Source organism: Stegostoma tigrinum, chromosome 4, assembly GCF_030684315.1.
Source record: "Stegostoma tigrinum isolate sSteTig4 chromosome 4, sSteTig4.hap1, whole genome shotgun sequence".
NCBI lineage: Eukaryota > Metazoa > Chordata > Chondrichthyes > Orectolobiformes > Stegostomatidae > Stegostoma > Stegostoma tigrinum.
The window spans coordinates 24,967,269-24,991,815 of record NC_081357.1 but is presented as its reverse complement, the minus strand read 5'-3'; the positions used below and the strand labels follow the sequence as shown (position 1 = coordinate 24,991,815).

General features: G+C 43.4%; 1 protein-coding gene across 2 annotated transcripts in view; it reads right to left on the bottom strand.

Annotated features, from left to right (window-relative positions):
• Positions 1 to 21,327, bottom strand: part of ddo (D-aspartate oxidase) — a 61,156-nt gene extending 39,829 nt beyond the window's left edge. The window contains exon 1 of one of the 2 annotated variants that reach the window (XM_059645728.1): positions 21,183 to 21,327. The gene's annotated coding sequence lies outside the window, so the exon portion shown is untranslated. The remainder of the gene's footprint in view (positions 1 to 21,182) is intronic. The other variant, XM_059645727.1, reaches the window with a different exon arrangement.
• Between the last annotated feature and the right edge of the window lie 3,220 nt (positions 21,328 to 24,547).

Genomic DNA, 24,547 nt, shown 5'->3' with positions numbered 1-24,547 from the left:
AGAGATTGCAGGGCCTTTGGCGATGTTCTTTTTGTCTTCACTGTCCACAGGTATAGTGCTGGAAGATTGAAGAAAGGCAAATGTCATTCCCTTGTTCAAAAAAGGGTATAGGGATACCCCAGAAATTACAGGCCAGTTAGTCTTACGTCAGTGGTGGGGCAAATTATTGGAAGGGGCTCTGAGAGATAGGATTTATGATCACTTGGAAAGGCACAGTTTGATTCGTGAAAGTCAGCATGGATTTATGAGGGATAGATCATACCTCACAAACTTTATTGAATTCTTTGAAGAGGTGACCAAACACGTGGATGAAGGTAGGGCAGTGGATGTTGTATACATGGATTTAAGTAAGGTGTTTGTTAAGGTTCCCCATGGTAGGCTCATGCAGAAGGTAAGGAGGCATGGGATAGGGGAAATGTGGCAGATTGAAGTCAGAATTGGTTGACCCTTAGAAGACAAATGGTGGTAGTGGACAGAAAATATTCAACATGGTGCTCAGTTTCGAGTGGTGCACACAAGGATCTGATCTGGGTCCTCTTCTATTTGTGATTTTTGTAAATGATTTGGATTAAGGAGTGGAAGGGTGGATTAGTAAGTTCGCGGACAAAGGTGGGTCACGTTGTGGCCAGTGCAGAGGGCTGTTCTAGGTTACAAAGGGATGTTGATGGAATGCACATCTGGGCTCAGAATTGGCAGATGGAGTTTAACCCTGAAAAGTGTGAGGTCGTTCATTCTGGAAGGAAAAACTTGAAAGCAGAATACAGGGTTAACAGAAAGATTCTTGGCAGTGTGGAGGAGCAGAGATCTTGGGGTTCATGTCCGCAGTTCCCTGAAAGCTGCCACCCGGGTGGATAGAGTTATTAAAAAGGTGTATGGTGTGTTAGCTTTCATTAATAAAGGGATTGAGTTCAAGAGCTGTGAAGTTATGTTCCAACTATACAAAAGCCAGCTTCGGCCACATGTGGAGTATTGTGTCCATTTCTGGTCACTTCATTACAGGAAGGATGTGGAAGCATTGGAAAAGGTTCAGAGGAGATTTACAAGGATGTTGCCTGGAAGGGAGGGAAGGTCTTACAAGGAAAGTTTGGGAGATCCAGGACTTTTCTCTTTAGGACGACGAAAGATGAGAGGTGACTTGATAGAGGCGTACAAAATAATCAGAGGCATAGATAGAGTGGACAGCCAGAGGCTTTCTCCTCGGGTGGAGATAACTTTTACGAGGAGACATAGTTTTAAAGTGAGTGGAGGTAGATATCGGGGAGACGTCAGAGGTAGGTTCTTTACTCAGAGAGCGGTAGGGGCATGGAATGCATTGCTGTAGAGGGTAGTGGAGTTGGCCTCATTAGGGGCATTTAAGCGGTTATTAGATAGGCAGATGGATGATAATATAAGATAGTGGTGAAGGTTAGATAGACTTAGGTTTAGGGTAAAAGTTCAGCACAACATCGTGGGCCGAAGGGCCTCTACTGTGCTGTACTGTTCTTTTTCTCTGTTCTAACTTAGATCAGAAGATCAAAGGTATGGTAACTAAAATTGGAGTTGACATAAACATAAGCAGGAAAATATAAGTGAGGCTGACATAGCACGGATGCTGACAGATAATAGATAGGTTGAGCAAATGGCAAAAATTTGACAGACAAAGTTTAATCTGGAAAATGTGAAGTTATTCACTTTGATAAGAAAAGTATTTTTAAAACGTGTTGTTTAAATGGAGAATGACTACAGAATTCCCAGATGTGGACAGTTTAACAGTTGTCAGAACAAATGATTGCTCATTTAGATCATTACAACTTTACTGGGTTAGATTATTTTTAAACATACACTAAATTTATTCAGGGACTGCTACAATTCAAGAAGGCAGATCACCATGACAATCACACCGCATAAGTGAATTTTAAAAAAGCTATTGTAAAAATCAGAAGGCAAATTATGGATCAAACATCCAAGTATTGTACCTCTAGAAAGGAGCCAGTTTATACTTTTGCATCCTCCAAGGCTTTAGATGATCGCTGTATTGCTTATTCTGTCCCTCTCAGCTATCACTGTCCCTCTACTCCGTATATTCTTAACCCACAACAGAACTGGAAGATGTTGTGTAAAAACAATGGATTCTGTTGTATTAAATGACTGGCTGATTCAAAACACACATCTGCTATCTGGTTATCAGTCAGGACAAAGGAATGGGAACCTCGGTCTACCAGAGCACAAACAGCCACCGCCACCAATTTGAAGTTTTGGCCGAAAGGTCTGTGGAAGCTGTAAGTCAGGAACAACTACAAAGTTGCTGGGAAAGCTCGGCAGGTCTGGCAACATCTGTGAAGGAAAAACAGAGTTAACGTTTTGGGTCCGGTTCTGAGGAAGGGTCACTGGACCCGAAATGTTAACTCTGTTGTTACCCCTCACAGCTGCTGCCAGACCTGCTGAGCTTTTCCAGCAACTTTGTATTTGTTCCTGATTTACAGCGTCTGCAGTTCTTTCGTACTTTTTTTTTTGAAGTTTTGGGTTGGCCTTCCATGTTGTTGGAATCTCTGATGAGCTGCAGAACCCAAACACTATTCTGCAGACGGCTACCCTGAGTATTGTCTGATAGGCTGCTGACATGAACCATCAACTTCCTCTGAGGATGTAAATACCTGGTCAGAATAAATAGATAATTTTAATATCTGATGAAATGGGGAAGGGTATTTGACCAAATTCTTACCCTCAAATCTCCCATCCACTACGAACTGGTAGAGGTTACCAGAATTTCATACTTATGATGATATCATTGTCAACACACTACTTAACTTTTAATCTGAAATACAAGTAATCGAATTGTTGAAGGCAGTGATGGAAAGAAATGTAGCAGCAGCAAGTAGGCATTTTTGTCACAAACGTTTCTGATCTATCAGTCTATACATATTTCAATAAGGAACAAAATAACCATTTACTCTGACTTGGTGTTTGTATTCTCTGGGGGAGGTGTCAGCTCTTGACAAGGCTGCGTTCCAGAATTTGCTGCCATTGCACCTTCTGGATGAAGGAACTGAGGGCATTGTTGCAAAGTTTGCAGATGACACAAAGACAGAGGGAGGGTTAGGTACTGTTGAGGAAGTGGGGAAGCTGCAGAAGGACTGGGGCAGGCTAGGAAAATGGACAAAAAAGTGACAGATGGAATAAAACGTGGGCAAGTGTGAGGTTATGCGCTTTGGTAGGAAGGCTAGAGTTGTAGAATATCTCCTAAAAGGGGAAAGTCTTTAGAAATCTGAAGCACAGAGGTCTTGGGAGTCCTCATTCAGGATTCTCTTAAGGCCAACTTACAAGTTCAAATGGCAGGTAGGAAGGTAAATGCAATCTTAACATTTATTTCAAGACAGCTCGAATACAAGAGCAGAGGTGTATTGCTGAGGGTGTACAAGATTTGGGTCAGACCTCATTTCGAGTATTGTGAGCAGTTTTGGGCCCTGTATCTAAGGAAGGATGTGTTGGTCTTGGAGGGGGTCCAGAGGAGGTTTACAGGAATGATTGCAGGGTTGAAGCGCTAGCCAATACGAGGAGTGGTTGAGGACTCTGAGTCCATACTCAATGGAGTTTAGAAGAATTGGGGGTCGGGGGATGGGGGTGCGGGTAGTGGATCTGATAGAAACTTACAGAATCCTGAGAGGCCTGAATAGAGGGTATGTGGAGAAGATGTTTCCACCAGATTAGGACCTGAGGGCACAGCCTCTGAGTGAGGGCAGAACCCTTTAGAACTGCAGCGGTGAGTCAGCCCAATACTTCTGCGTCGAGGCGGTCCTAGTGCCGACTCCTACCTGCTGCAGCAGAGGTGAGTTTGGGCCCAGTGCAAGACCCAGTTTAAGACTGAGATGAGGAGGAATTTCTTCTCTCAGAGGGGTGCGAGTCTTTGGAACTCCATGTCACAGAAAGATGTTGGGGTGAGAGCCCTTGTGTATATTTAAGGCTGAGATACATAGATTCTTGATCAGTTAAAGAATCAAGGATGATAAGGAAAAGGCAGGAAAGTGGACACGAGAAATGTTGGGTCAGCTGTGATCCTACTGAATGGTAGAGCAGGCTTGAGGGGATGAATGGGCTACTCCTGTTCCTATTTTAGGGTCTCATTAATTGTTAAATACACAATCATGGAAACTGAAAGAGACCATTCAACCCCTGGCTCTGATATTTAAAGGATCACAGCTGACCAATGCCTCAACCCCAGTTTCCACTTTGATTTCATATGTCTCAGTACCATAAGCTAATAAACTACTAACGTCCACAAAACCTGTTACTAATAAATGTATGGAGTGCTGTGTTTCCTTATTTCAAATTTTTTTTTCAACCCTTGCTAAGCTGTTCCTATGATTTGTAAAAGAACAACGATTTGGCATAACATTGTCCAGGACAAATATTTTATAATCTTAAAAAAAATTGGCTTGCTTTGTTATTTGTGCTGAAGTTACCTGAATGTAATACAGAATAGATAGGGGAGTAAATAGGACAGAATTCTAGACGATTGAGCTTTGAAGATGTATTTTAACAAACAGCAGCGACAGTCAGAAAAGTCCTTCTAAAAGTCTTTGAAGAAGAAAACAAGAAAATTCTATTCTGTATATAAATGTGTGCTATTCAGAATGGGGCACAAGATAAGGAGGATGAAAAATATCCAAAATGTTCCCTGCTTTGAGAGCAAGACATGAGGGAATAAATTCAAACAAGTTTAGGACTAATATCAGGAGGCTCTTCATACAAAGAGCAATCTATATAGCAAATTGACTTCTACTTAAGGGTTAAATGCTGCAAGGGGAAGCATTTAACATCTTTCTAGGTTAATGATTTGAAACAGACCAATTAACCATCCTCATCTATAATTGATTTAAAATCCTTATACAATTGTCTACCATTGTTCAATGTTTCACAATAACAAAAAGGCTGTCTGAAAACATACCATCAAATGCCAGAAATGTGAAGTAGATAAAATACAGAACATGCTGAGAACAATTAACAGGCCAGGAATGCTTAGAGACTTAAGACCCTTAAAGGATTATAACAAAAATGTTATTTTTTTTCCCCTTTCCACAAATGCCTGACCTCCTGAGTACTTCCTGTATTCATCATCTAACCATTCATTCGTTATCATTCCTTAAGGATGGGCACTCGGCCAAGATAGCAGATGGTGAAAGGTACCCATGGAAACATTGCAGTAAAAGGCAACTCCTTAGGGAGAGAATGCCTAAACCAAAACAGAACAGGGTCACTCAAAACTGGGGTCTGAAGATGCCTGTCACCCATTAGAATCAGCCTTTCAACAATCATGGCTCAGGATTATCCTGATATAAAGCAGCCTCTCTCTCTTCAATGACCACTGCAATTGTAGGTCAAAATGCTCATAAAACAGGAACTTCTAAATAAACTATGCAGTGGTCTGGAATTAACCAAAACTGCAGCAGCATTTAGCTTGGCTGGGGATTTGGAGTTAGGTCAACAAAAAATAAGGTTGCTCCTTATAAGTTTAGGTCTGGGGAATCCCAGCATTGACGTGGGAGGGAGAAATAAATATCAACATTGACCAGGAGACCTGCCCTTAACTGTGTAAAAATGCCAGCCTTCACTGAGGAAGGGAAGAGTCAGAATCACAGCAGTATTACTGCACCGTCTCTTCAAATAAACACCATTACCTAGTGCCAGTCTGCAGACTATTCCCATTCCCCTGCGCGTTATCTCTATCCAAATAATCAGCGTCCTCCTGAATGCCTCAATTAAACCTACATCCACCAAATTTCAAGGTTTATCTTCCAGATAACATCGAAAAACAAATTGAAAGTGCAGCTAAGAGGTGTTTTAAATTTAATGGAAAAACGAGTGACAGTATCAACTGGGAAAGTGGAACAGTTGTATAGGGACATAAAGATGTCTGTTTATGTTCTTGCAGTATACAGAAAACCACAGAAAAACTGATGTATATTTGCAATTAAACCGCATGAATAAGTTGGAACTGTCAGGTCCACAAGATCTGAAAGCTACAACACCAGCAGATCTGACATTATCTATGGAGACAGAAAAAGAGTTAAATTTTTGAGTCCAGTATAACTTTTCTTCTGCACTTCAAAAAAATGGCCATGGCTAATCATATGATGCAAGAATGAATAAACCATACCACAGTAGGTGGAGATGAAGGCCAGACAGAGAGCGAGAGAAAAAACTGTAGTTTGGTAGACAAAGGAGTGGTTAATGATGGCCAAGAAGAAAGAAAAGCTGTGTTTGGGGACCATTAGTGGGGAATATTGATTGGCTGAGGGGAAAGCAGCTTGTGTGATGACAGGTTCAGGGTGTGGGGGGAGGTTGGGGTAAGGACATGGAGAAGGTGCTCAGGCCCTAAAGTTGGTGAACTCGACATCGGTTCCTGAAGGCTGCAGGGTCCCGAAGCAAAGAATGAGGTCCTCTTCTTCCAGCTTGTGCTCAGCTTCGCTGGAGCACTGCAGCATGCCTGAGGCTAAGGTGTTGACCAAGGAACAAGGTGGTGTGTTGAAGTATCTGACAATGGGAAGCTCAGGGCCATTTCTGCAAATAGAGCAAAGTGTTCCACAAAGGCATCGCCCAGTCCGAGCTGTGTACAGGACACCACATTCAGAGCGGCACAACTGCATCAAGAGAAGCGACTTCCCGAACAAAGTGCTTTACACTAATTAGTTTTCTTGGAAACATAGTAATAGCTGTAATGCAAGAAACACAACAGCCAATTTCCACATAGTAAGATTCCAAACACAATAATGTGAAAACAACCAAATAAACTGATTGAGCCGTTAGTTGGTAGTGAAACCAAGATAAATAGTTACAAAAAAATGTTTCCTTCAAATTGGTGTCAGAGGATCTTTAGAGAGTGACGTGAGTAGACACCCAGGACAACACTGGTACTTTAGCCGGGATTGGTTCCTGTAATTTCCTGTGGCGGGATCTGGACCCACAACCTTCTGACTGAACTGCACTACTGCTGAAGTTCCCAAGGCTTGAGTAGTGTTCAGAACTGGGGAGGGTTGTTGTGGGTGAGATAAGAAGTCAGTGTGAGAAAGGTTGTTGGGCAGCCTCAGGGCAAGAAACCATCTGTCAAAATTTATTCTGATACTCCCTTTTAATACAAAAAAAAATCAAGCTGCGATGTATAGATGTTTGACAAGTCAACCAGGCTGCCTCAATTTTCAATGAAAAGGTCTTGTTTTTCAATACTGAACTGAAGCATAGTGACTACTGACAACATGCAGAAGTCCTTCAGGCATGCAGAACTGAATAAATAGGGGCCCTAGTGATGGGTTAAGTGACAATGCCCGGCTAACTACTTGCTTTCAAAACATTCACGTTTTTGCTTGAAACATGCTCCTTTCGCTGGCTTGTCAGTTTTCGGAATTCTCCAGCCCAGAAGGTATGGATGCACCATCTTCAATTATATTGAAACTGGCGGTATACTAACTTGAGGTCTTTCAGGAGCCAAGGGAGGGTTGAGTTGACGCTAGATTAGCCATCACTGTTACTGAGCAAGCAGGTTAGAATGCTGCCCATCCAGTTCTCCTGACTTAAACCATTTCACCCGATCAAACAACTCACTCTACATCTGCCACCGACTGCTATTAAAAACCGAAGCACCGAAATGCCTCCACTGCAGGAGGCCCATGGCCAATCCCATGGGCTACCTTGGCCATTTCTTGCATTCTCTCCCAGTTCTTCAGGCTGAGTCTGCCAGAGATATGGGGGAAAGAAACAGCTGCTCTAATGGAGGGAGAGCGTTGATATCATCGTCGATTAGACTGGCAGCACCATCTTTGAGACAGACAGCTCCCAGCTTGGTCACTGTTCAGAGATGCCATGTGCTTCTGAAATGCTGTGTTCCTGTGAGTGTGAACACACATAGCCCCACTGGAGGTGGCTGCCACTATGACCACAAGCAATTCACCAAGTGCCTAAATCATAAGATAATAAAATGTGAGGCTGGATGAACACAGCAGGCCCAGCAGCATCTCAGGAGCACAAAAGCTGACGTTTCGGGCCTAGATCCTTCATCAGAGAGGGGGATGGGGTGAGGGTTCTGGAATAAATAGGGAGAGAGGGGGAGGCAGACCGAAGATGGAGAGAAAAGAAGATAGATGGGGAGGAGAGTATAGGTGGGGAGGTAGGGAGGGGATAGGTCAGTCCAGGGAAGACGGACAGATCAAGGAGGTGGGATGAGGTTAGTAGGTAGGAGATGGAGGTGCGGCTTGGGGTGGGAGGAAGGGATGGGTGAGAGGAAGAACAGGTTAGGGAGGCAGAGACAGGTTGGGCTGGTTTTGGGATGCAGTGGGTGGGGGGGGAAGAGCTGGGCTGGTTGTGTGGTGCAGTGGGGGGAGGGGATGAACTGGGCTGGTTTTGGGATGCGGTGGGGGAAGGGGAGATTTTGAAGCTGGTGAAGTCCACATTGATACCATTGGGCTGCAGGGTTCCCAGGCGGAATATGAGTTGCTGTTCCTGCAACCTTCGGGTGGCATCATTGTGGCACTGCAGGAGGCCCATGATGGACATGTCATCTAAAGAATGGGAGGGGGAGTGGAAATGGTTTGCGACTGGCAGGTGCAGTTGTTTATTGCGAACCGAGCGGAGGTGTTCTGCAAAGCGGTCCCCAAGCCTTTGCAGATCACCACCGCTCGGTTCGCAATAAACAACTGCACCTCCCAGTCGCAAACCATTTCCACTCCCCCTCCCATTCTTTAGATGACATGTCCATCATGGGCCTCCTGCAGTGCCACAATGATGCCACCCGAAGGTTGCAGGAACAGCAACTCATATTCCGCTTGGGAACCCTGCAGCCCAATGGTATCAATGTGGACTTCACCAGCTTCAAAATCCCCCCTTCCCCCACCGCATCCCAAAACCAGCCCAGTTTGTCCCCTCCCCCCACTGCACCACACAGCCAGCCCAGCTCCTCCCCTCCACCCACTGCATCCCAAAACCAGTCCAACCTGTCTCTGCCTCCCTAACCTGTTCTTCCTCTCACCCATCCCTTCCTCCCACCCCAAGCCGCACCTCCATCTCCTACCTACTAACCTCATCCCACCTCCTTGACCTGTCCGTCTTCCCTGGGCTGACCTATCCCCTCCCTACCTATACTCTCCTCCCCACCTATCTTCTTTTCTCTCCATCTTCGGTCTGCCTCCCCCTCTCTCCCTATTTATTCCAGAACCCTCACCCCATCCCCCTCTCTGATGAAGGATCTAGGCCCGAAACGTCAGCTTTTGTGCTCCTGAGATGCTGCTGGGCCTGCTGTGTTCATCCAGCCTCACATTTTATTATCTTGGATTCTTCAGCATCTGCAGTTCCCATTATCACTGCCTAAATCATAAGGCTATTTTCTTTGTCTCCTGGGCTGCTGGCAGCAATGACACATGCCCAAAACCAGGGCTTGCCTGCAAGGCCAGGTCAGAGGCTAGGAATTCGCAGGTGATTAACTCACCTCCTCACTACCCAAAGCCTGTCCACTCTCTACAATTCACAAGTCAGGAGTGAACAGAAGAACTGAAGCAGGAGTAGGCAATTCAGCAACAAGCTCCACTTTCCTGGCCACTCTCCATAACCCTTCACTCTACTGGTAATTAAAAATCTGTCTATCTCCTCCTTAAATTTACTGAATGTCCCAGAATCCACTAAACTCCGACGTAGTGAATTCCAGATTCACTACCTTTTCAGTGAAGAAATTTCTCCCCGTCTGTTTTTAAACTGCTCCCATTCTCCTTAAACTCATGTGGGGCAGTCTCTACTCTATTTGGCCAATCCCCTATAACATCTTATATATCTCAATTAGACCTCTTCTCATCTTTCTAAACTCTACTGAGTTTAAACTGTTCAATCTCTCCTCCTAAGACAGGCCTTTCATCTCTATAATCAATCCAGTGAATCTTCTCTGAACCGCCTCCAAATCAGTTACGTCCTTCCTCGGATAACGGGACCAAAACTCTATCAGACACTCCAGTGCTAGCTTAGTTATGCTTGCACAGTTGTAGCAACACTTTCCTTCGGGCTATATAACTGTTGTGGCTTGCTTCCACACTGTAGGGTTTCTATGACTCTGTTTCCAGCAGACAATCCCTGCTCGTTCTTGAAGCAGTAGCAAGAACAGTAGAACTGGCAAACCGGGCACACGCTAGTCCCATGCAATGCAGTGTGGAGCTGGAGGAACACAGAAGGTCAGGCAGCATCAGAGAGGAGGGGAAAAGCTGACGTTTCGGGTTTACAGCCTTCATCAGGACTTTCCTGCTCCTCTGATGATGTCCGATCTGCTATGTTCCTCCAGCCCCACACTATTAACTCTGACTCCAGCGTGTGCAGTTCGTGCTATCTCCGAACATGCTGTTCCAAGTTACTCTGTGTACTTCTAACCCTTAAGGTTCATTTCCAAGTGTCGCCGTGGGGTTTACTGGTTCTTACTCTTTCCCAACTCCCAGCTCTAGCTGAGGGCTCTGCACAACTTTCAAGCGTCAAAACAGAGCGGAATAAAGTTTGGAGGATTTAATATTTATACTCAGGACAACAGTGGAGAAAGAGTTTCCCTCCCAAAGTAAGTCGAGGGAGGAGGCAAGTGTTCAGAAACTTTGCTCAGCTGTGTGCGTTCAAAATAAAACCCTGACAGATCCACGATAACATGTTTACCACAGTTCGGTTAACCAAAAACAGAGCAGCAACACAGCAGAGGGAGCTCCGCCAGCACTGGGATGCATGTCCCTTGTTTTACTGAGTCTCGCAGTCTCTCCTCCTGTCTGCGGAGCGGAGCTGGTTTCATTCTCCCCGGTGAGATACCCCAACATCAGTAATGTCCTGGTTCTCCGACCCCCATTTGTAGCCTGCAGCCAGTACTTACACAGAGAGCAAACTGGAGAAAAACACGCTCATTCCACCTGACAGAATCGCTCAGAGTAGCTGGCTGGCTGACTGACCAACTTCTGCGTTACCAAGTGTCAAATCAAGGCCATGTCACGCCCCAGTCTGCACATCTTTTATGTTATTGGCCTACCTTTCTTCTTAAAATGTAAGTTAAAATTTACAGATGCGCACCTATTTAAAAAGAAGCAGAAACCCTCTTAAATCTAGACGCTATTTAAAGTTATAAACACTCAGCAGGCCTGGCAGCATTTAGAGACAAAGTGGTCGTTTGTCCCTGACTCCGAGCTGGGTAAGAAAGTATGAGATAGCAAGATGTAGAGCTGGATGAACACAGCAGGCCAAGCAGCATCAGAGGAGCAGGAAGGCTGATGTTTTCTAAAGAAGGGTCTAGGCTTGAAACGTCAGCCTTCCTGCTCCTCTGATGCTGCTTGGCCTGCTGTGTTCATCCAGCTCCAGGCCTTGTTAACTCAGATTCTCCAGCATCTGCAGTTCCTGTTATCTCTGGGTAAGAAAGTAAGTGGTCCAGAGGGTCGTAGGCAGGTTTAATTGTTTGGACAAAAAGTAAATATTTGGCAGTTGCGGGATGCTCTGAGAAAAATGTGAACTTGCCCACTTTTCAAACAGAAAACATTTTTAAAATGGTGAGATATGGCAAATGCGAGGTACATGAATACCCAACAAGAATCACAAACAAAGATGGTTTGTAAGTGAAATAACTCCACAAAGGCTGGTATCTCGTCACCAAATCACCCTTGTTTACATGTGCATAGCACAATACACTGACCCAGCTCTCTCAGAGCCAGCTCTCAGAGGGAAAAGAGTCGCTGACACTCCTGTTTATATCTGTCAGCCAGGGCTCCCTGATTGGACCAGATTAACAGCCCCCAAACAGGGAACACATATTCTGTGAGATCCATCTGGCTGAGCTCATTCCAATCACTGCAGCAATTATAGTGAAAGATTAGGAAGACAAATGGAATAATAGTGTTTGTCACAAGGGGAATGGAATACAAGAATAAAGGAAAATTATTGCATCTTAACAAAGCTTTAGTGAGACAGTATGTTTAGTTTAGGTACAGTTCTGGTCTCCTTATTTAAACAAAGGTAGAACTGCATTACAAGCAGTTCAGAGAGGGTTCGCTGCATTAGTTTTAGGGCTTATCAACATCTCCAGTGTGAGAACTGTACTGAAAAACTTGGCAGAGTTTGGGTTAGAAATCCAAGAGTGACAATTCAGGGAAGTTGGGAGGTTAGCTGTTAAGTAACTGCTGTTGGTCCCAAGCTTCGATCTAATCCCGTTAAAAGTATACGTAGTATGTTAAGCTCGCTAGTTTATATTTAATATTCTTTAAACTGGAGGAAGTGAAGAGAGTCACTCAATGGAATGCCATGGTAGGACAGCTCAGCTATGTGGAATGTTCTTTCTGTGCATTGAGAGAAGTAAGGAACATTTCTAGTGTCTGACCACTTGTGCAGGAGGCAACTATAGCAACTCAAAATCCATGTTTTGACCTTGGAGCAGTGGGTGTGAAGCATCTGCATGTGTGGCATTCATCTTGATAGCACTTACCGTGAGGTATGTGCAAAGAGTGCACCAGGCAGAAAGGGAATGGTGGCCACCAGACAGAGTGAAGGCACTAACAGAATGCAGCAAAAGCCCAGTCTGTAGCACCACAAATGGCTCACTTTCACGACAGGGAATATTGGTGAAGAGTGGGAGAGCAGTAACCATCAGGGATTCAACTGTAAAGGGAACACATAGTCATTTCTGCAGCCACACATGATAAGTTGTCACCCTGGTGCCAGAGTTAAGGATATCACCAAGCAACTCTGGCACATTCTGAAGAGGGATGAAGAACAGCCAGAGGTTGTGGTCCATGTTGGTACCAAAAGCATAGGTAAAAAGAGGAATGAGGTCCTGCAAGCAGAAAGTGTGGAGCTAGGAAATAATTTGAAAAGCAGGACTTCATTATCACCCTCCAGTGGGATCCCCTCTCCCATCACAGTGTTATAACCCAGGACATTGCTTACCAAGTCCCTAAGATCAACTTTCTCTTCAAAACAACATGGTCCCTTGACATCAGGCCACATTTGATCAAGTGTGGCATCAAAGAGTGGTAGCCAAAACCGGAGTCAATGGAAAAGCTCTCCACTGGTTGGAGTCATGTCTCGCACAAAGGAAGGGGGTTGTAGCTCCGGGACATCTCTGCAGGAATTCCTCAGGGCAGTGTCCTAGGCCCAACCACTGCCTTCACTTACCTCATCAATGACCTTCCCTCCATCATAAGGTCAGAAGTGGGGATGTTCACACAATGTTCAGCACCATTCATGACTCGTCAGATACTGAAGCAGCCCATGCTCAAAGACAGTAAGACCTAGACAATATCCAGGCACATGGAATGCAGGCCTTTACTGCGAGTGAGATAGAATATAATATAGTATATGGAAGTATATGGTCTGTAGGGAAGTCTCGAGACAAATGGATGGGGATATTCATGAGACCATCACTGGAGTAGTGTGTACCGTTCTGGTTCCTTATCTAAACAGGATGTACTTGCAATGGAAGCTACTCAGAGATGGTTCACCAGGCTAACTGAATGTGACGAGGGGCTATCTTAGGGGGAAGGGTTGGGCAAGTTGACATTGTCCTCCTTGGAGCGTCGAAGAATTAGAGACAGTTTTAGTGAAACACGTACAGTTCTGAAGGGACTTAAAGAATGGATGTTGAGAAGATGTTTCTTCTCATCAGGAATGAAAATCTAGTTTAAAAATAAGTGCTGTCTCATTTACAATGGAGATAAGAGGGAATTTAATCGCAGAGGAAATGCTAGTCTATGAAATTCTCTTCCACAGAGAGTTGTGGAGGCAATTGACATATTGAAAACGGAACTAGACAGCATTTCAATTAACAAAAGAGCCAAGGGTTATGGGGGACAGGCGAATAGGTGGAGTTAAGGTCACAAACAGGTGGTATTGAATGGGAAAGCAGGTTTGATGGTCCAAATGGCCTTGTACCACTATTTGTTATCAACTCATGTGTCGCATTCATTCTGAACGTAATTAATGTTGGTGATTTATTAAAAATGAAAATAACTGTATCTTTAGTTTAATAAGTATTTTGTTTCTTTGTCCAAAGTCCAATTTTCTTTATCCTTTATTTTGTTTTCTGTATATTTTATACAGATCTCTCCATGGGTTGCCACTCCAAAGCGCACAAATGGCCTCTGGAGAGCAGCACATGTAGTGATCATGAGCTTTTTCTCCATCTTCACCACAGTCCACAAAATCCAGGCAAACATACTTGTGTGCGTGAATGAAAGGTCTGTGTCCATGCTGTGTGACTCTGTGACTATAACACAAATGTCTATATAACTAGCAGTGGTTCGGAAAATGCCATCATTTCTGATTGTGGCATAACATGAACAATGGTATGTCTCCATGTGCCATTCCTACTTAATTTGCATTCTTTTTCTAATCAATTCTTGCAACGATATGTCAACTACAAAGTAATGGTCTGAATTTTAAATGGATTGGGAAGTCATCTCAGAAATTTGATTCAGCTTTTTAAGAAAGTAGCAAGAAGGATTGATGAAGGCAGAGCTGTGGATGTGATCTGTATGGACTTTAGTAAGATGTCCGACAATGTTCCTCATGGTAGACTGGTTAGTAAGTTAGATCATACGGAGTAGGGGAGAACCAGCCATTTGGATACAGAACTGGCTCAAAGATAGAAGACAGAGGATGGTGGTGGAGGGTTGCTTTTCAGTCAGAAGGCCTGTGACCAGCGGTGTGCCGCAAGGATCGGTGCTCGGTCTACTGCTTTTTGTCATTTATATAAAATGACTTGGAGGTGAATGTAGGAGGCATGGTTAGTAAGTTTGCAGATGACACCAGAATTGGAGGTGTAGTGGGCAACAAAGAAGGTTACTTCAGAGTACAATGAGATATTGATCAGATGGGCCGATGCGTCAACGAGTGGCAGATGGAGTTTAATTTAGATAAATGTGAGGTGCTGCATTTTGGAAAGGAAAATCAGGGCAGGACTTATACACTTAATGGTAAGGTCCTGGGGAGTATTGCTAAACAAAGAGACCTGGGAGTTGGGAGGTCATGTTGCGGCTGTACAGGACATTGGTTAGGCCACTTCTGGAATACTGTGTGCATATGAAGGATAATGTGAAACTTGTAGGTGCTCAGAAAAGATTTACAAGAATGTTGCCAGGATTGGAGGGTTTGAGCTATAGAGAGGGGTTGAATAAGCTAGGGCTATTTTCCCTGGAACATTGGAGGCTGAGGGGTGATCTTATAGTCGTTTATAAAATCATGAGGGGTATGGAGAGGGTAAATAGACAAGGTCTTTTCCCTTGGATGGAGGAGTGTCAAAAACTAGCAGGCATAGGTTAAAGGTGAGAAGGGAAAGATTTAATTGGGACCTGAGGGACAACTTTTTCATGTAGAGGTTGGTGCGTGTATGGAATGAGCTGCCAAAAGAAGTGGTAGAGGCTAGTCCAATTACAACATTTAAAAGGCATCTGGATGGGTATTTGAAGAGGAAGGAAGGGTTTAGAGGGACATGGGCCAAACGCTGGCAAATGGGACCACATTGATCCGGTCAGTATGGACAAGTTGGATTGAAGGGTCTGTTTCCATGTTGTCTATCTCTATGACTCTATGAGTGACAAAATGTGACCAAAAACACAGCGAAAATCATCAAATTTGGTGTTAGTTAGAAAACAGCATTAAACTTGTTCAACTGCAGAAAAACATCAGTGGAATGCCTGAATTATGTCAGAATGCGAGTGATGTGCTTTTGGACACCCCCCCCATCCGAGGGAAAAGACCTTGTCTATTTACCCTCTCCATGCCCCTCGAGATTTTATAAACGACTATAAGATCACCCCTCAGCCTCCAATGTTCCAGGGAAAATAGCCCTAGCTTATTCAACCTCTCTCTATAGCTCAAACCCTCCAATCCTGGCAACATTCTTGTAAATCTTTTCTGAGCTCTTGGTTGGAATGGTAGATACTCTTGCAGGCAAACTCTTTATTGACATCCATCAGGCCTGACCTTCAATTCAATTCTAGCCATTTGTTCGTTTGGGGAGAGATGGGGGCACAGAGAGGTAGGACCAAGCTTAAAAGTCTCAACAGAGATGACAGACTCATCATACACAAAGATAATAAATATTCTCAGGATTTGATGGTACAGTAACTTACTGCAGGTGGATACACCAACTGCAAGAAAACACAGGTCACAGAACTGACCTTAATTAATACAAATGGCACTGAATGATCGGGGGGAAATTGCATTGATTGGACCATTGGAGAGGACTTAGATTCCCCACAACTTGCTGCAACATTTTAGGAATCCTGCTGTAACAAGCAATGGTTAACTCTGTAGCTAAACTGCTGTCGGCAAAACACAAGTTCCAGGCATCAATGGTATCTTGGAGAGTCTTGGTGCCCGGTTGAGTGAACAAAAGGTATGCCAGCATGTTTTGTATCAGGATTGAGGAACTTGAGACAATTTATTGATTTGGTCATATGTTAGGTCATATATTATATATATTTGGTCTTACTATTAGTTTATTTAGGCTAAAATTTGCAGGAGTATTATCACAGTAAATTCCACAAGCTAATTTCTCAGGACTGAGTATTTACTACTTAAAATACATAGATTCTTATAAAATAAAAGCTAAAGCCATATTAACACATTAACTCCAGTTGTGTCTATTTGTACACATCACTGCTGGTGACTACGGCCATATGTTTCCTATTAAACTGCCACAGAGAACAAAGCACCATGGCAGTGAAAAGCTGGGTGGGAGGAATATGTCCATAATCAGCTAAACACTACTCAATCATTGTCCTAAATTAAAATCGGAAAGAGCTCAGGATAAGGGTTACCTGATCTGCAATGTTAACTCTGATTTCACTCTACAGATGCTGCCAGACCTGCTGAGATTTTCCAGCAACTTTGTATTTGTTAGAATCTTTGTCCTGATCTTTATAAATGGGAGTTATGATGAGACATGTAAAATGCGAGGGAATATGCAGCATTGTGACTGCCCCAGAGTGTGACAGAGATATAAAAGCCCAGGTATATCCGTCGTCATGTTAGCTGTGACTCAGTTGGAAGCGTATAAACTCCGAGTCAGAAGGTTGTGGGTGCAAATCCCCTACAGAAATGTGAGCACATGGTTTCACTGATGCCATGCTGAAGGGGTGCTGCAACCTTTTCAATGAGGCACTAAACTGAGTTTTTCCTTCTCTCTTCAATGGACACAAATGATTCTGTAGCACTACTTGACAGTGAGCAGTGCAGTTCCCCCAGTCATGTACAATATTTATTCCTCATCCAGTATAATTAAAACACAATGACCTTATCTGATTGCTATTTAAGAAAGCTTGCTATGTACTAATTGGCAGCTACTTTTCCACAATCTATCAGTAACTATACTTTCAAAACATATTTTATGACCTTTGGGGCATACTGAGTTAATGAATGTTCCTACACAAGTGTTAATCTTACGTATTTTTTAACAGTTTAAGCCAAATTGATAAGCTTTATACATTGCCTCAGCTGACAATATAACATGACCAAGTAGGTTTGAGAGAATGCCATCTGAGCAAGTGAGCTCATGCCATTGTTTTGGTCCTTTCTCATGCCTAGATTTGAATGTATGCCAATGATCAAAAGAATTTGATATATATTCAATGTCAGAAGGAACCCTCAGTTTCTGCTCAGAAGTGGAAATGTATGGAATGCTCGCTTAGGTTGCGAAACCTATTTTAAAGTATAACTGCAATCCAATTCACAGCACATCAGTTTGGGACATAGCGAACATTAAGTTGAAGAAGTAAAATTACAGAGTGTACTTTTCATAGTTATCCAGCCAGTTGGCAAGCCAACAATGGCTAAATGTAAGATACGCTGACAATGGAAGCATAAATATTTTCTGGTTCGAGTTTTTACATTCCACTGGCAGGTATTTACTGTCCTGACTCTCATTGGTGGCTCTTGTACATTTTAGCAGCATGGTGGCACGGTGGCATGGTGGCACAGTGGTTAGCACTGTTGCCTCACAGCACCAGGGACCCAGGTTCGAATCCGGCCTCAGGCTACTGTCTGTGTGGAGTTTGCACATTCTCCCCGTGTCTGCGTGGGTTTCCTCCTACAGTCCAAAGATGTGCAGGGTAGGTGGATTGGCCATGCTAAATTACCCATAGTGCTCAGGGAGGTGTAGATTAGGTGGGTGATAGGGGGATGGGTCGAGGTGGCACGCTCTGAGGTTCAGTGTGGACTTGATGGGCCGAAGGGCCTGTTTCCGCACTGTAGGGATTTTATAAAAAAAGTTCTATTCTATACTCTTTCCAGCATGTCCTCAGACGTGTTAAACTTCACTTCAATCCTCTGAGCTTTGCTACAAATGCCCTTTGAGCAAGAAATATGGCAAGTAATTTAAAATTGTTCAGAGTCCTGAAAATGCTGCAACATCACCCCCTCCCCCACTTTAGAAGGGCACATGAATTAGGAGGAGTAGACTACTCAGCCCTTCAAACATCCTCCGCCATTCAATAAGATCACGGCTCAGCTGATTGAAACCCTCTCCCCGCCCGCCAACTTCACATTGCCGCCTTCTCCAGGGAACCACTTACCCCCGTTGCCTACCAAGAATCGATCTGCTTCTGCCTTAATGTTATTCAGGGACTCTGTTTCAATTGCTTCTTGGGCAAGATTGTTCCAAGGACTCAGAAACCTCTTGAATTTGCTTCATTGCCACATGTACTCACATGCATACAGGGAAAAGTTTACAAATCACCATAATGGCACCATCTTAGGCTCCAAAATCCTGAGATACAGATCCTGGAGTGCAAATTCTTAAGAAAAATATTAGAAAGCTAAACACGGTGACTCAGTGGCTAGCACTGCTGCCTCACAGCGCCAGGGGCCCAGGTTCAATTCCACCCCTGGGCGACTGTCTGTGTGGAATTTGCACATTCTCCCCGTGTCTCCTCCCACAGTCCAAAGATGTGCAGGCTCGGTGGATTGGCCATGATAAATTGCCCGTAGTGTTCAGGGATGTGTAGGTTAGGTGGGTTATAGAGGGGTAGGTCTGGCTGGGTTGCTCCAAGGGTCATTGTGGACTTGTTGGGCTGAAGGGCCAGTTTCCACACTGTAAGGATTCTATAAAGAAATAGAATGTTCAGAATAACAGTCCTTCCAAGATAATATAATAAGAATGAAGAAACTTAAAAAGAGAGATCTTAAGACAGTGTCCACTTAGTCCATTTTATGGCTCTGGACTCGAGGACCGATCCCCCATTGGTATTCTACGCCAGACCCAACATGATCATGAAGGAAATTTTCACATGGAGTCGCAGATTGACTGAAAACACCATAGGGAGACACAAACTGATGCCGATGCAAACAGCCACTGACAGGAGACGAAATGTGTTGCCTCACCTCTATCTTAGTCGGCCTGCATGTGACACATTATAAATATTCTCCCAAATGTTTGGAGAGCTTAGGCTTGGCCTGTGAAAATCAGCCAGGTCTTAACACACAGGGTAGCCAGATAATGACTGCCAGCTGCCAGTCCAGAGGCGAAATCGTCTCCAAAAGATCATGACTCTTTAATTCTCCATTTACAGCAACTTCTGTTTTGATTCTGGATCTCCAGTATTTCCCAGTTTCGACTATTTATTACTGTAACATTTTTGCCATTATACTCGCTGTTCATCCCTCCCAACAATAGGCGGTGCTGCTACTCCTCCAAGCTCTGTCCATTTCCAGGGCTTTAATCACTCTCAGTGGTGAGGTTTACTCAGTCTGCTAACTGCAGTTCAATCACATTTTATTGTCCTGTAACTTGCATCAACATTTGAGTCACTTACTCTTCAGTTTGAAAAGTGACTAGCCTTTTATTTGCTGTCCCTGGACTTTGCCTCTTGCTGTCACCTTCTACTACAGCTGCCTTTAACTGAATGCACAGTTTTATCAGCTGCTGACATCTGGTCGGCTATTTCGGATATATTTAATCACCTGTTCAGGGATGTTATGCACTACGTAGAACTTGATCCTGGGCTTTCTAGGCACCAGGTGAAAACAGAACTACAGAGCCACAAACAATTGAATTTAAACTCCCACCATCTCCCCTGGTGAGATTCAAGCCCATGTCCCTTAGAGTACAAGTCTGGAAGTATGACCATTATAACCAACCAGCCTGAGAAAGGCCCTACTGCATGCGCCTGGTATTCTTAGGCAGTCTCCCATCCAAGTACTGATCAGGCCTGCGTCTGCTTAGCTTCTGAGATCAGACATTGCCAGACTGGTACATGCGTAGAAAAACAATTTTGAATTAATCTATTGAGACAAATCATGACACAGCTCTGGGATCAGGTGACCCTTGAGTCTATCCCAGAGGCAGAGACACTGCTGCCCGACTACAAGAGCCCAAAGCTGTGCCCTCTCAGCACCCCGTCGGGATTTCAGTCAGGAATGTTGGCCTTGAGGTCTCAAGTACTTCATAAACCAACAAGCTTGTGACTGAACAGTGAACATGCTTTCAACTGAGCAACAGCTGTGCTCTCATTGATCAGTGCATGCTTTTACTAAATGAAACAATCTAATCAGTGTTAACTCCTTGAATCAGGAAGGCCTCATGTCTGGTGGTTAACCTCCCAGAATGTAACCATATTGGTCTTTTTTGTTCCACGGTAGCCTGCATGTAGTGGCAGCAGGCTATTCAACTAGAGATATGTGCATCTAACAATGAAATGCATTTGTATAGCACCGTTAATGGAGTGAAATGGCCCCCAAAATACTTCACAGGAGCAAAATTTAACACTGAATCCAACATGAGGCCTGAGCGGTAAGCTTGAGGAAGGAAAGAGAGATAGGGTAAAGAGGTGAAAAGACTTAGGAAGGCAACTCCAAAGCTAGGAGCTACTGAAGCTGAATCCACAATGTCCTGTGTCCAATGGATAGCAATCAGGAAAGTTTGCCAATTTCCGCTATCCTGTCTAATGGCACACTGAGATCTATCGAAATCCCTTTGTCACTGAAATCAGCTCATTCAGCATACTGTCAGGCCCTCACATACTATATCATTCAGCAGAGCTATTACAGCACACACAACAAAGGTTTGAGAACAATCACTTTGCAGTTCTTTCATGATTAAACTTGACTTTTGAAAAAAATCTAGTATTACAAACATATTGTCAACGTTACATACAGTACTGCGTTCCTAAAGAATCTTTATGAAATTAAAAATACATGGGGACTATGATGAATATGTAGCTAACCTGACTTATTGCAGGGTTTTCAAATCCTTGCTTTGTAAATTAGAAAGGCTGATGACTTCGGTTCTGTTCAGATCTTCCCTTTTGCGACTCTTCCTGTTGGAATTTCGTACTATATTTATACCATTTTCCAGATCTCACATTAAGATACAAAGCTATGATTCGTTAAAAGGTGTCCCTTGCCCCTGCTGTGTTTGGAGGAGAACCTTTGGATCGAAGATCACATGACAAAAGGACAATGGTAAACCTCATCACTTCTTGACATTATAAATTATAGCCAGTGATTTCAGCATCTAAACCATTGTTTGTGATCATTTCCAACATCCACTGTTTAGAACAAAAAGACCACTTTTTGTTTCTTCAGGTATTTCAAAATAACACAAAAGTTATAGTGAACTGACATTTGTGAGCCTGCAGCAGAAGCCAAGAATGATCATTTGAGGGTCAAGAATACACTTTAACAGATCCAACCTACATTCCGTTTATTATGTTAGGCTGCACTGATAAATTTGTGTCCTTGAATTATGTACTTATTCAAATACAGTTTCCTTTAATCAAAAGATATCTGCAACAATTAAAGATATCACAGTGTGTTCAAGTAACAAATCACCCTACTCAGTTCAATAAAGACAGAGATACATTGGTTTTGAGAAAACAAGTTAAAGCAACAATATGCTCTTTTGAATAAAAGAACAGTAGACAGTACAGTGTTTTATTTTAATGATTACACAGCATTTCGCTGTCGAGGACAAAGGTTAACACTCAATGATTGTTTTGAATTAAACAAGGATTTGAAAATAAAGTGAATCTCTGTAATTTCAAATCTAATTCCTTTTTGTGATATTGACCTTTTCCACTCTTGGATGTGTTGTCTCCATTGCTAAAATAAAATGTGACAAGACAAGAAGCTGGTCAAAAAGAAACTTCTAATTAGTCTGGATAGAGACTGTACACCACAAAATTAAAACAAATTTAGATCAAAACTTGAAAGTCAGAAAGTAATTATTAGTAAGACCATGCTTGAGATTTTTCTTTATATTTAACCTATTTTTCGAATGAGCCCATTCAGTGATATTATTACACATCTCTGGAGCCGGTGGGACTTGAACCTCCTGGCTCAGTAGTAGGGACACTACCACTGCTCCACTTGATGTATGCTTGGGTTTTAAAGCACAGTGATTCCAGAAAGAAAAATTGAGTTTTGTTTTTAAAATGATTGGAGAACAAAAGCAAATGGCAAATGACAAAGCTTAATTCCAGTAGACTCGAGATGGCGAGGAAAGGAAGATTATATGGAATGTGAAAACAAAGTTAAATGAAAGAGAAAATCTTCAATGAGGAAGAAATGGTTGGAAATTATGACCAAAGATAGAGATAGCTTGCTTCGCTTGTCTACTAGGGAGGAATTTGTTTGGTCTTTGTCCAGTTTTGTGTTCAAGTCCCACTCCAACATTTGATAGTCAAGGAAGATGCATTTCTAACATGGTTAGCTAACTTGATTGTTGGCTTATAAACCCTTCCAGTGGCAGGCAGTGAGTCTGCGAGGGTCCCCTGGTCAGTCACTGTGGCTAATAAGAGTCTCTGAACAGATCCATATGAGAATGTTCTTACACCACATGGCCAGTAAGGAACATGATCAGTGCATGTGGGCTTTTGGCAGAGTGAGATGAAGTGAGTTCCCAAAATTCCTGAAGGAAATTTGGCTCACAGTAGGAATTCGATGCAAAGAGATGTTTCAACTAGAGTTTGCTGGAAGAAGTAAAGTCTTCAGAGTGAGGGATGAGTGGGAGATTTTAAGTGGTGTGGATCAAGATGCTTGACCTGCAGGGAGATCAGTGGCAGAGAGATACCACAAACCAAAGCATGACCCCAGTGCAGAGAAAGATGCTGGTTAGTGTGTAGGCCTGGTGAATATTTCTAATCTTTAAAGAAAAAGTCAGATCGTCAGTTTGTGTTTAGTCTCCAATGATTTCCTTCCCTTCTTTTCAACTCCTAAACGTAGCTGCTTAATAGCAGCGAGAAATGCTCTTTATAGTAAATTTCAAAGAGCAGGGAATGTGAAATAATTAATTGATAAATTAAATCAAATACAATTGTGATGGTAGGACAGCTGATGTGTTGCTGCTGCAACATGTGGGAGTTGCTGGACAGCAAGGTGCCCAAGGTGAACCCGTATGTATTAAGTGTCTGCAGCTGGAGAAACTTTGGATCTGAATTGAGGAACTGGAGCCAGAACTACAGAAAGTGCACCAGATCAGGGAAGGGAAAGATACCTGGACACTTTGCTCCAGAGGGTGGTCACACCCCTTAGACTAGATCATTCAAAATCAGTCTATGATCAAGAACCAGGAGGGTGTGATCATAGATCTGGCAGGTCTGAGGACCCAGGAGGTTAAAATTGAGGACACCCACCCACCCCATCCCTGCAATTATCCAATCATTACCTGAGTCTGTAGAGAGGATGAGCAAGCTGACCACAGCACCATGGAGCCATTCAGCTAGGGGTTGGAAATAGGAGTGTAGTTGTGGTAGCGGATAGTGTAATCAGAGGGATAAATACTGTTCCGTACAAACATGAGCAAAAGTGCCAAGGGCTGTATTGCCAGGATTAAAGACATCTCCTTTGGGGCTGAAGAACTGGGATTGGGAGGAAAGGGGCCCAGCTGTTGCCCATCACATAGGTATCAATAACATTGCTAGGACTGGAAAGGAGGTTCCATTGGAAAACTTTGAACAGCTCGGAGCTGAGTTCAAAATCAGAACATCCAACACAATAATCTCTGGATTATTACCTGAGCTGGGGAAAACTGGTTTTGCCCAAGTAAAGCTGAGAAATTAACCGTGTGGTTCAAAGATTGAGGTGGGTGGAACGGGTTTCACTTTGTGGGGCACTGGCACATGAACTGGATAGAAGAAAGCAATTCTGCTGGGATGGGCGGCACTTAAATTGAACTTGGACCAGTGTCCTGGCAAATCAAATAATGAGAGCTGTAGTGCGGGCTTTAAACGATTTGGAGAAGGGAAAGGATTTGGGAGAGACCATTTGGCTCATAAAGCAAGAGGACAGGCAGCATTTCAGGGCAGGCTTTTTGGATAACATTACCCAGAATGGGACAGGAAGGGACAGAGTGCACAAAATACAAAAAACAGCAGGAAATAGGGCGAAAGAGGGAAAAACATGGTAAAAGGGCAAAATCAATGGCTCAGAACTAAACAGATGAATTAATGGGACAAATTGGGATTAATAGGTAAGATCAATTCACCATATGGGCACATAGATACAAGGAGATCAAAGCTGGGAACGAAACATCCACTCCCTCCTCCACTGACATTCACTAGCTATAGTGTGTACTATCTACAAGATACAC